The sequence below is a fragment of the Mustela lutreola genome, chromosome 4, assembly GCF_030435805.1.
Source record: "Mustela lutreola isolate mMusLut2 chromosome 4, mMusLut2.pri, whole genome shotgun sequence".
Lineage (NCBI taxonomy): Eukaryota > Metazoa > Chordata > Mammalia > Carnivora > Mustelidae > Mustela > Mustela lutreola.
The window spans coordinates 176306131-176319810 of record NC_081293.1 but is presented as its reverse complement, the minus strand read 5'-3'; the positions used below and the strand labels follow the sequence as shown (position 1 = coordinate 176319810).

Sequence of the window (13680 nt, the reverse complement as noted above, 5' to 3'; positions counted from 1 at the left end):
TATAATAGAATAATCCTTTAAACCCTCCCTAACACAGCCGTATTCTCAGAATGAAGTAGGTATCTTTAAAGCAGTTGCCTGTTTCAGGTATATTCACTGAGTAGAGTGGTTAAGCTTAGAAGATATCTGCCTATTTCTGGTCCTATGCCTCCTGGTCTCTTCTGCTGCCTCTGGGGCCATATCCTTTCACAGCCCAAGGATTCTTACCCTTTGAGAAACATGGCGATGGCAATGGCAAAAGAAATTCAGAGAAGTCAGGATGAAATTCAGAGTCTCAGAGCAAGAGGAAGGATGTGCCATGGGTCTCATCATCTGAAATGTTCTCAGCTTTAATCCTTGTCTGGTATTCCCATGGCCTCTTGCCTAGAGGGCAAGATCTCCACTAGTCCACACTGTAACCACATCCTCAGGTCCTCCTGCACCTGATCAGCAACCAATGGATCCAGAGTTTACAGAAGTCTTTAAAAAAACAAACAGAGGCGCTTGGGTGGCTCAGTGGGTTAAAGCCTCTGCCTTCGGCTAGGTCATGATCCCAGGGTCCTGGGATCGAGCCCCACATCAGGCTCTCTGTTCAGCAGGGAGCCTGCTTCCCTATCTCTTTCTGCCTACTTGTGATCTCTGTCAAATAAATAAATAAAATCTTTAAACAAACAAACAAACAAACTACCTTTCCAGAGTGTCTTGACAAACTAACCAGGTTTAGGAATCATTGATATTATCAAGTTTATAAATGAACCTAGATTCTTCACTTAACTTTGCTTCAATGGCTTGGTGTTTTCTTGAAACGTAAAGAAATCATAATGTATAAATTATGTCCTAAGAAAAAATATTTTGGGGCACCTGGGTGGCTCAGTGGGTTAAGCCGCTGCCTTCAGCTCAGGTCATGATCTCAGGGTCCTGGGATCGAGTCTCTGCTCAGCAGTGAGCCTGCTTCCTCCTCTCTCTCTCTGCCTGCCTCTCTGCCTACTTGTGATCTCTCTGTGTCAAATAAATAAATAAAATCTTAAAAAAAAAGAAAAAGAAAAAATATTTTGTTTTCTTTGAAATACTTTTACTAGACAAAGAGAATTTTGGGTCACTGAATACAAGCATATGTTATTTTCTTGTGCTTGTCTTTACTGTGTTTGGCAGATATTCCATTTTTCACAAATGGAAGGTTTGTGCCAATCTTACGTAGAGCAAGACTACCAGAACCATTTTTCCAAGAATTTGCTCAGTTCGTGTGTCTGTAATACATTTTGATAATTCTCACAACATTTCAAACCCTTTCATGATTACTATATTTTTATGATGATCTGTGATCAGTGGATTATGACTTGCTGAAAGCTCAGATGATAGTTAACAATTTTCAGCAATGAAGTAGTTTTTAATTAAGACGTGTACATTGTTTTTTAAACAGTGCTATTGCATATTTAACAGACTACAGTATAGTGTAAATGTAACTTTTATATGCACTGGGAAACCAAAAAATTCATTTAACTCACTTTATTGCAACACTCACTTTATTGTGGTGGTCTGGAACCATACTCACAATATCTCTGAGGTATGCCTGTAAAGAAATTCCTATAAGTAGGGGTATACTTTTCAGATTTCCGACACTGGGACCTTGTAAATTAAATTTAGTTTCTTTGGGATATGGCTGGCAGATGCCACTTCTGTGTATTAAATCTTCAAGATGGGTACATTATTCTCCTGAAAAGAATGCTAAAATACATAAAAATGAAAAGTAGCAACAACAGACACACAGAAAAGAAAATTTCTGCTCAGTAACACATAAACTAGTGGAAAGCAGAATCCATGCAAAGAGCAAGGTTTGCTATTTCTTTCCTTTGTGTATACCAAACACTGTTAAGATAATAGCAATAATGTCTATATAATGTCTGTAATTTCAATAATCATTGAGTCTTATAGCATGGCCTCCACAAGGCTTTTCACTAAGCTTGCTACTAGCATTAGTCTATTAATCTGCACCAAAATCATGAGGCAGGAGTACTATCCCTATTTTATTTTATTTTATTTTATTTTATTTTATTTTATTAAGATTTTATTTATTTGTCAGAGAGAGAGAGAGGGAGAGAGAGCGAGCACAGGCATACAGAATGGCAGGCAGAGGCAGAGGGAGAAGTAGGCTCCCTGCCGAGCAAGGAGCCCGATGCGGGACTCGATCCCAGGATGCTGGGATCATGACCTGAGCCAAAGGCAGCTGCTCAACCACCTGAGCACCCAGGTGTCCCCCCTATTTTATTTTTTTAAATAAGATTTCATTTTATTTATTTGACATAGAGAGAGAGACAGAGATCACAAGTCGTCAGAGGAGGCAGGCAGAGAGAGAGGAGGAAGTGGGCACCCTGCAGAGCAGAGAGCCCAAAACGGGGCTTGATCCCAGGACCCTGAGATCATGACCTGAGCCGAAAGCAGAGGCTTAACGCACTGAACCATCCATGTGCCCCTATCTCTATTTTTAAAGATAAAGAATTCAGAACATAAGAATGTTAAGCAACTTGTTCAACTTGCATGCTGGTGAGTGATAGAGCTGGGATGAGACCAGGTCTTCATAAGGATGGGACCAGGTCTTCACAACCCAAAACCCATCTAGTCAACCATTCCTACAAGCTGAGCTAGAAGGAGAAGAATAGGGGCAGAGCAAAGGCAGAGGAGGTGACAAGATCTGAAAACATGGTCATGATTTCTCAACATATGCTTAGTAATGACTACAAATTTGACTTACAAACTTGAGATGCTCCCAAACGCAGCAATCAATGCACAGTTCAGGTAAATACGCAACTACTTGCAGAGGGAAATGAAGAACCTCATGTTCTTTCACGCTCTTCATCTTCTAATCCTTTACACTTTGAGAATATTATTAAGCTAAAATGTAGGTGTTTTTTCCTTTATTTAGGGGGAGGATTGTTTTCTTTTGTCTCTATATAATTATATCTGTCAATGAGATAAAATTTCTCTGGTGCTTTATCAATGAAATGTCATAGTATTCAAGGACTGCCCACCAAATGGACAGACTGGTGGGAATTGAGTGATAAGCCCTTTTCCAAAGGGCAGAGAAGAATCAGCATAATTCCTCCTCTTCCACATACCGTTATATAGATCTCCCCATAAGAAAAAGGACATTTCACCCATTTGGCAAGTAGTTTAGGAATTTTTACAACTAGTAAAGAAAAGTTAGCCAAATATGGATTATAGCTAGGAATAATTTTACTAGAAAATGATCTGTATCTTGACTGATAGTAAACAGTACAGATCATCTGCATATAATCTTCACTGGGACTTTTGCTGAAAAGGCTTTCTAAATGATTAGTAAAGACAAATATATCACACATTTATATATATATCTTCTTTTTGCTTATTATTTATATTTTAAATGGGGATTTGTCTTTTTAAATTTCCACAGAAAATGCTTTAATTTGTTTTATTAGATATATTCCAAAGAGACATCATTTCTAGTAAATGGAATATTTAAATATCTATAATGGATCTTTATCTTCTTCTGAATTTCATACACAGAGAATAGCAGAGAAATTATTATGATGTAAGATTTTGTTTGAATTATTAGGAACTGCCTACCTTCATTTTAAGTACAGTCAACAAATCAAACTTTATTATTTTGTTTAAGTACCATAAAATCTCCCTTTCAGTGCCACATGCTGGGTTCAGTTATTTGACTGTATCTAGATGAATGCCAAGAGAAGGGGACCATGTATTTTCTGGGACTTTGCTCTTATTTCACAATCCACTTGTTACCTTCTGTTTTGAAGACCAAAGGAGAGCTATGGAAGGACGTAATGGAGGTAGACCATTTGGCCCAAACTCTAACAAAGTAAGGTAGAGTGATGGTTTATTATAAATACATACCTCCTGAAATCCATCAGTGCTAGCTAAACATGAGTGAGAGGGCAAGGTCAGGGGTAAGGATTCTCATGATAGGAAAATTGCATGGGTCTTAACATAACTCGTAGAATTTATTTTCGTCTTCCTTTCTAAATAAAAAAATTTTTCTTTCAAATTTTCCATTTAAATTGTTTTCTCATAATTGCTGATAAGGAAGGAAAATATATTTTTTTCTTCAAACAATTTGATAAAATCTTCTATCTGTTGCTAGCCAGAATTTTAAGGTGTGTCAAGAACCCCACTTAAAAGAAGCACATAAATGGAAAGAACCAAGATGCCCTTCAACGGACGAATGGATAAGGAAGATGTGGTCCATATACACTATGGAGTATTATGCCTCCATCAGAAAGGATGAATACCCAACTTTTGTAGCAACATGGATGGGACTGGAAGAGATTATGCTGAGTGAAATAAGTCAAGCAGAGAGAGTCAATTATCATATGGTCTCACTTATTTGTGGAGCATAACAAATATCATGGAGGACAAGGGGTATTAGAGAGGAGAAAGGAGTTGGGGTAAATTGGAAGGGGAGGTGAATCATAAGAGACTATGGACTCTGAAAAACAATCTGAGGGGTTTGAAGTGGTAGGGGTGTGGGAGGGTGGGGTACCAGGTGGTGGGTATTATAGAGGGCACAGATTGCACAGAACACTGGGTGTGGTGAAAAAATAATGAATACTGTTTTTCTGAAAATAAATAAATTGAAAAAATTAAAAAAAAAAAAACCAGAACTACGCTCAGCGTATCTGGAGGGAAAAAGCCTTAAAATTCATTTTGTGGGGCTGAATGACTAAGAGGAGCTGTCTACATTAATCAGATTGAAGAAGAAATGGCCAGATATCTATTAAGTGCTGCATGGAGACAGACACTGACAATCAAAGCTAGAAAGTTTTAATGAGGAGACTTAATTAAAACATACATCATCTTCAGAAATAGGAGTCCTTAATTCTGAGAAAAATCACTGCCAAACTTAGCTCAGCTGTACTAATTAAAGAGATTGGGAATTCAGAAAGCTATCCTGCTAGAAAAAGGTATGCTAAGGAGCCAATTTTACAGAATCCCACCCAGAGAGTATATTGTTGGGGCTCTGATCTTATGACTGAGACTCTTGAAGATTTGGAGCAGGAACAGGAATTTAAATGATACCCCCAGAAGACCCCCTCATGAAGTACAGAACTCTCATCTAAACACCCTGACATCCAAGAACCTCAATGCCAGAGACAATGATTCACTAAATTCTTTGGTCAATTTTTGAATATCTCAATTTAACAGGAAGTATTGTCTTCAACTGAGCTGACTCTATCTCTTTGAGGTTTTTACTTATTGTTTAAATCTTGCTCTCTAAAATTATCCAGATGAAGTCTAAACCTATTTCACTGCACCTGTATCTGTTACATCTTCTTTTCTTTTTTCTTTTTTTCTTTTCTAACACAGCAGGATTCCCTAATGTTTCTACTGTGCCTCATAACCTCCTTTCAGATCTTACCGCCATTAGGGTCAGTCCCTTCTGGAAGAAATGCAGTTGCCATTCTTCTTAAACTGTGATACCTCAAAGACTTAACTGTTCAGTGTGTCATATAATAGGACTATTGCCTTCAGTGCTTTGGAGTCTCAAATTTTGTAACTGCTACCTAATTTTGCATTAACACTTCAGCAGTTACAGTGCACTGTTGGCTGATTTTGAACTTATAATCAACTAAAGCTCCTGTCTTTTTCTTATGAACAGCACTCAGCCAGGTTCATCAATATTTTGTACTTCATCAGTGTTTAATTTAAGTCCAAATTTGTTTCATCTTTATTGAACAAATGATCAATGTCCACTTTTAGAAAAATTAGAAAATATAACAAGCCAACAAGATGAACAAGAATAAAAATTAATTATAAATCATCCCTTTTATTCCAAACATTTGAAGACAACCAGCATTTCCGTTTTGGTAAATATTTTATCAACCTCTTTTTCTATGCATACCTATGCTGGCCATTGGATATTTATGTGCATTTTTTGTGCACACATACAACATGTAATTACATATATTCTATGATCTTATGAACTATTTCCAAGCTGTAACTTTGTAAACATTTTTAAATTTTTAAGATACATATTTATTTGTATATATTTTTGTGTGAAATGGCTTCACAATATTCCAGTTTTAGATATAACAACACTGTTCAAGATACTTTGGCAATGTAAAAAAATTACTTCAAAATGCAGTAACTCAAAACAACAGTCTTTCTTTTGCTCTCAAATCTCCAGTTTGGAATAGCTCATCAGACAACTCAAAAGTAGAGTTCTGCTCTACTTAGAATCAGCTGTAGTGGCTCAAAGCCTGGAGGCTGATTTTATCTGAACTCTCATTCACTTACATTAACACTAGATGCTGGCTTTCTATTCCAACACCTACATGTCACCTTTCCATGTAGTCTGTGCTTCCTCACAATGTGGAAACACAACAAACAGGGTTTTGAGGGAGGAAAAATTCCAAAAGAGACAGAACCAGATGGAAAGTCATACTGCTTTTAAAGATCCCTTTCAGCATATTCTATTCAATGAGAGAGCCAGAAAGTCCTACTCAGATTCAGGAGAAGGCAAAACAGACTCCAACTGCAAACGGGGGAGGGACAAGGTTAAGGAAGAGCATGTGGGACTGGAAATATTTTTGTGACAATTTTGGGAAATTACTATGGCCACAGCCGTAATTCATTTAACCTACTTGACACTGTTTAAAATTTCCACCATTATAAAAAATGCTGCAGAAATATTTCTCAAATATTCATTTGTGGGCATTTACATAATGATTTCCCCAGGATATATTCTGAGAACAGTGATTACTGGGTCAAAGTTTACCCACATTTCTAAGGCTTTTGATAGATACTGGCAAATTGTCATTCAGAAACATGATGGCAATTTAGACCCTGATCACCGGTATATGAATGGAAAAGTCTGTTTCCTAACTCCAGCTTAAAGACTGGGTATTATCAGACTTCTTAAAATTAGCCAGTACTATATTATTGTTATTTAAGTTTGAATTTCTTCAGTTATGAGTACTTTTGAACATTTTATATGTCTACAGGTTATTCGTATTCTTAGAAATTGCTTCTTCTTGGCCTTCGATCACTTTTCTTTTGATCTCTCTCTTTGAAGTGTTTCAGAGTGTTTTCTGTATTGAGGACATTAAACCTTGTCATATATATTGCAGTGCTTTTCCAATTTGTTATTTGCCTTTTATACCCTATGTAAGTTTCCTGTATTTTTCTGTATTCAAAAGAACATTCATTTCTTAATAATGGTTGGAGGCCTTCAAGATATACATTACATAAAAATTAACCTATATTTTCTTCCAGTACTCTTTTAAGATTTAATTTTTATAGAGACTCTTTTTTTTTTTTTAATTTTTATAGAGACTCTTAAATAAATCTGAAATCTGGTGTATGGAAAGAAATTTTTTAAAACCTTTATTTTTTTCTAAATAATTTTCTTGGAGATCATTTAATAATTCATTTTTTCTCTTTTTTGAGATGTCACTTTTATCTCAAACCAAATACTTAAATATACTAGTTCCTGACATTTTGATTTTCTATTTGCCTCCATTTATCTATCTATTGCAACTTGTTTGTCTATCAACCTACTCTTCTACTTTCCTCAGTGTATTCTTATTACACTATTATAGACACTGCTGCTTAATGGACAGTGACATGTAAACTTTCTTGTTTCTTTTTTATTTTTAAGATTTTATTTATTTATTTGATAGAGAGAGATCACAAGTAGGCAGAGAGGCAGGCATAGAAAAAGGGGGAAGCAGGCTCTCCGCTGAGCAGAGAACCCAATGCACGGCTTGATCCCAGGACCCGGAGATCATGATCTGAGCCGAAGGCAGAGGCTTTAACCCACTGAGCCACCCAGGCGCCCCAGATTTCTTGTTTCTTAAAGCTGTTGTAAATCTGATAGAAGTTTTGGATTCTCTACCTAAAAACTAGTTTCTTTACTTAGAAAAATTCTGTACCAAAATATTGTTTCAGTCAATCAATCAATCAATCAATAAAAATAAAAATAAAAATAAAAATAAATTGTTTCAATCAGTTTTTCTACGATTATCCATTTCTGAGGCCCATATGAGGGTTTTATCTTTGCACAGAGATTATGAATTTAACTCCTGAGTATTTTATTATTTAGACTGTTATTGTGAATGAGTTCTCTTTTCCATTTAATATTCTGTTATATTGTTTTGTTTATAGCATATAGGAAAGCTGTTGATTTTTTTAAAAACAATTCTTTTCTTTAATCCGTCCACCTTTTTGAATTCTTTCAATTTCAAATTTAAATGTTTTCATTTTGAATGAATAAGTCATGGGGATGAAAACCACAACATAAGGGACATATTCAGCAGCATTGTAATAGTGCTGCACAGTGACAAATGGTAGCTACACTTGTGGTGAGCAAAGCATAATGTATAGACTTGTCAGATCGCTATTTTGTACACCTGTAAAACTAATGTAACATTGTGTGTCAACTATGTTTAAATAAAATAAAAATAAATGTTTTCATTTTAAATCCTTGCAGTGTTCTCTGTAGACAACCAAATTATCTGCACTGAATATAGCATTGCCTTCTCTTTTCCAGTATTTAAATATGATACATATCATGTTAGAATATTTAAAGCACATGTCATGGTTAGAATATCTAAAACAATGCCAAACAATAATGGAGATAATATACTTTTATTTTATTCATTTTTTAATGCATAAGTTACTTTAAATGCAACTAGTCTTGCCTGGCTACCTGTGCAAGATTTAAAAAACTCTTTACTGTGCTCAGTTTCCTTCTGTTTTTCATAAGTTTTTGTTCTATTCCCAGTTTATTAGCCATAAATATCTTTCGAAACTTTTTATTGAGATATAATTCACTAACCATAAAATTCATTCTTTTAAAGTGTACATTTAGGTTTTAGTACATTTACAAAATTATTCAACCATTACCCTTAACTAATTCCAAAACATCTCATCACTCCAAACAGAAGACATTCATTAGTAATCACCCCCCATTCCCCACTTCCTCCAGGCCCTAGTAACATCTACTTTCTGTCTCTATGAATTTGTCCATCCTAAACATTTCATATAAATTCTTTCTTATCAAATTGAGCCCATTATTTCCAACTCTTAGAGAGATTTCTAAATTCTGATTCTACTCCAAATTACATTAACTATTAATTTTACACTGCTAGATGAATGTTAATTAGTTTTATAAGTATGCCTCTGTGTTCTAAGCCATTGCTAAATTTCAAACAGAATTGTGCTAATTATTTGTGCAACTGCTATGTAGGAATCTTCTATTACCTTGTTATAAGAAGCTAAAAGTTTGCTCATCTTTAGAATCATCTTGTCTGCGGGTCTCTATGTCGCCTTCAAGCACATCTTTAAAAACTATTAAGTGATTAGGTAAAAACTTGTTACATTGTTTATACCAGCCAAGCCCTTCCAAATCTTGAAATTAAGGATTTTTGTGGGGTTTTTTGGCAAAATTTATTCTAAATCACCACATAGTAATTCCTACAAATCAATATACTCTTTCTCTATGTGAATAAACTGTCCCTTTCATAACAAAATTCAAACTCTTCTCTCATATTAACTGCAAATCTAAATCCCCACAATATTCAGAATAAAACCCTATATTAAAAAAACAAATTGTTAGTGTTCCCCTACTCTAAATTGTGTGACCTTTCCTTTCCCCGTCACATCTCAAAAATCACAGATAATGTGACAATTGTTAAATCACCACTTTAGTGTCTACTTTCTATACCCTTTAGTGTCTCCTATAGGAGAAAGAGTGAAAGGGACAGCAATATAATTGACATCAATAGCCAAGTTGCTATTAATTATTGTAACAAATGATTCAATTTCTCATTCCCCCTCCAAACATTTGATTAATATAAATTATGAAAGATGAAGAGTCATGGACTCTGACAAGCATGGCATCAGAAGGGCCCAAGGAGTGGTCCCATGGAGCCCTTGGAGTCTTCAGGCCCTGTCCCCACAGAGCCCAGTGACCTGCCTCCAGGGCAGGGCTAAACCTGGCCACCAATCCACAACAGAGAGGGAGGGATGGAGCTTCTATGTCCACCCAAGCTCCTCTCCATGTCTAGTTACCTCCAACCAACCCCCAGTGCTTTAGCTATACCAGACATGCAGACAGAGCTGGCTTCCCACCAGGGTAGGGGTACAGCCACCCATCTGTTAGAATCAGCCTCTTTCTAATACGCTCATTTACAAAAGAGCTAGAGTTTCTCAACCCATCAGATCTCTGACCTCCTGTGGTGTGTATATACACATATGCATATTGTAGAACTAGAACAAAAATGGAGTCACTTATGTTAAGGACAAAATGAAGTTGGCCAGTACAGTCACATTAAAGAAAAACAAAACAAACTTACCTAAGTTACAGAAATGTACAGCTCTTCTCAAAAATCAGCAAAGGATGCCAGCCAATCGCCAAACACCAAGTCTGTTATGTCATCTTGGGACTTCCTTGTTCCACTGATTGGGCTACCCTGATCCAAATAAGGAAAAAGACCACAACTAGGGAAGATTCTGCATTTGCCTTATTAAAATCCTTTAGTCTGGGGGAGCCTGGTGGCTCAGTCAGTTAAGCAACCAATTCCTGATTTTGCCTCTGGTTGTGATCTCAGGGTCCTGGGATAGAGCCAGCACTGCCTCCCTGCTCCTCCAAGAGTCTGCTTGAGAGTTTCCCTCTGTTTTTCTACCCCTCCCCCCACTCACGGGCTCGCTCACGCTCTCTCTCTCTCTCTCTCTCAAATAAATAAATTCATTAAAAAAAAAAAAAAAAAGCCCTTTAGTCTGTGAGCAACTCGGAATTCACAGCTCCCATAGCCTTGAGTTTCCCAGTTTGCAGGTCAAAACCCTTGCAATAAGCTCGTCTTTCTGCTTTGTTTTATTCAGTGAGCAGAGTTCAGCAATACAAACCTGTGTGCACATGGGGACCAGGACCAAGCTCCACAGTGAATGATGCATCCCCTTCCCCAATGAAGAAATCACCAAGAAAAAAAACCCAAAAACCAACTTTTAAAAATGGGAAGCTGGCTGGGGGAAGGGGGAGGAGAATGCTCCACACTGCGTCTCTGCATGAGCCTCACAGGTGTAACTCTCACTGGAAGTAGAAAGCACCTCCTCAGTGAGTTGCATTAGCACCTGATGAAACTGGCTGATCTGCACCAGGTGTGGGACAGGAGATGGTGTAGAGACCACTGCACCCCCTGGGATTCGCCACCAGGAGCTGCACTTCAACCAAGATCTTAGAGATGGAAGCTGAGATGGCTCAGACTCCAGAAAAACAAGGCAATCGTACACTACCTAAGCCTGATTAAGGCTTGCCTTTCTAAACTTTGCAGAGAACTCATTACTCCAGAAGGTGGTGGTAGTGGGCTAGGAGAAGATTTAGATGTGGCCAAGACCGGTGATGCACAAATACTGGGTTTGTGGATTTTCCATCTGTGGAGAAGTCAACACGGCTCAGTGACTGGCAGCGGTATATTTCAGTATGAAGCCTGAGTTCACCACTCTCGCCACAGTTCCTGGTGTCATCACATACAAAGGTGCCAAGACCCAGCTTCTGGATCTCCCAGTTATCCATGAGGGTGCCAAGAATGAAAAAAGGTAAAGGAAGTCATTGTAGTGGCCTGGGTGTGTGACCTGATCGCGATTGCTCTGGATGTCCTGAAGCCACTGGGACATGAGAAGATCACTGAATACAAGCTGGGACGCTTTAGAATTCACTTGAACAGCAAGCCCCTCAACATTGGCTTTAAGAAGGAGGTAAGGAAAGCATCGATCTCACTGTCACTTGCCCTCAAAGTGAGCTGGATGCTCAAATTGTGCGGAACATTCCGGCTGAATATAAAATTAGTAATGCCGGTGTGGCTCTGACAGTGATGCCACAGTACATGACTTCATTGACATGGTGGAAGGAAATAGAGTTTCTATCCTTTGTATCTATGTGTTAAATAAGATCTATCAGATCTCCATTGAAGAATTGGATATCATCTATAAAGTGCCTCACTATGCATTTATCTCTGCCTATCACTGCTGGAATTTTGGTGACCTGTTGGAAAATATATGGTACTTACAAAAACTAGTGAGGCTTTCACCAAGCCCAAAGCGCAGTTGCCAGATTACACACCTCCAATAGTGCCACCTTACCCCAGGATCACATGGAGGATTTCCACACAAATATTCACAAGAATCTTATCAAAGAATTAAACGTCTTTTAGTCGGGGGGTAGGGGGTGTCTCTCTGTGAAACACGATTCTCAATAACTGGGTTAAGACCATGCATTAGAGAATGAAAATGTCATTCATTGTGAAAAACTGAAGCCTTCTTCTTTCCCCAGCAGCCAGGCCAATCACAGCAGCTTTCCCCATGACCAAGCCTTCTATCCCAGGTCCCTTCTGGGTCTGGCCACAAGATCATAGGAGGAATCATAGAAGGAAGATGGAGACACCCACGCTGAAACTTTATTGTCTTATCTTAGTGTCACTTTGTATACTGAACTGCATAAAAATAAAAGTCACACTGGGTAAGGATTTCACAAATACCTGGGGATTCATAATTATGGTGGTCATAGGGTTATAAACATTTTTGAAATCTTGTTCAGGACATGTGTATGCAAATCTAAAATGTGTAAACAAGGACACCTATACCTGAGGTGAGGTTAATGAATGTTTAATGAATTTGTGAGTGACATAACCTTTCAGTGACAGTGCTCACTCTGATTTCAATGCATACAAGATACATCAGTAATTACTCATTTAAAGTTTTGCCTTTCATTACTTAATTAGTAGGAAATAAAGACAAACCTAAATGTGTTTTATTACTGAAGAAAATGGCAAAATATAATAACTACCAAAAAAGAAAAAATTTTTACAAAAGCTCTTCTAAGACCAACTTTGTTGTTTTTAACTCTATTTACAGAAATATATTAAGATAAATATAAGCTTTATGGCAACCCAAATATATCATGTTTGATTTATGAATATGATGGATAGGAACTGTTACAAAACAGAAGGTAAATCCTTAATATATTCAATTCTAGAATGTGTTCATGACCTTTTGTGCTTTGTGCCACATAATGAATTATTCATAGAGCATTGATAAGAATGTGACATACAGTCTTAGACACACTGGATCAGATCACTGAACTGGGAGGTGAAAGCTGTAATTCTCATTTTGGCTGTCATTACCCATGTGGCCCTGGCCAATTCACTCATTCATTCACTCAGCAACATTTCAGAAAACTTCTGCCATCTGCAATGAACTCTACTATGCAATGGGATATAGCAGTTAACATAGAGCTTACAGTCCGGTCATTTAACCTCGAGTCAAGACCCATAATTTTTTTGGTCTCAAGTGTTCTCATCTATACAATAAAAGAATTGGGTATTTACAAAACCCTATCAAATGCTCCTGAGCCTTCATTGGTAAAATATTTGCTTTCAGTCCTGTTCTCTGTAATGATTGTAAGTTGTCCTGAGCTATGCACCCCGTGTTGCAAGATCCCTATGTGACCGTTAGCAATTGTTCCTTGAACCAGATGGCATTTGTACTATATGATATGTCAAGTGCTACCACAATACTTGCTAAACATTGCAGGTGTGCATCCCAGAGTCATGAGCTCTTTAAGTTCCATTCCACAACTCAGAACATTCCAACCAGGGTGGGTGAGCTTTGTGGTTGTGAGCAGAAAGCAATTCCCTTCAGCGTCAGTTGATC

The 13680-nt window shown here is 37.4% G+C and overlaps 1 pseudogene; it reads left to right on the top strand.

The window, feature by feature from the left end:
* Positions 1 to 219: 219 nt before the first annotated feature.
* Positions 220 to 12383, top strand: LOC131830210 (developmentally-regulated GTP-binding protein 1-like; annotated as a pseudogene).
* Positions 12384 to 13680: the final 1297 nt, after the last annotated feature.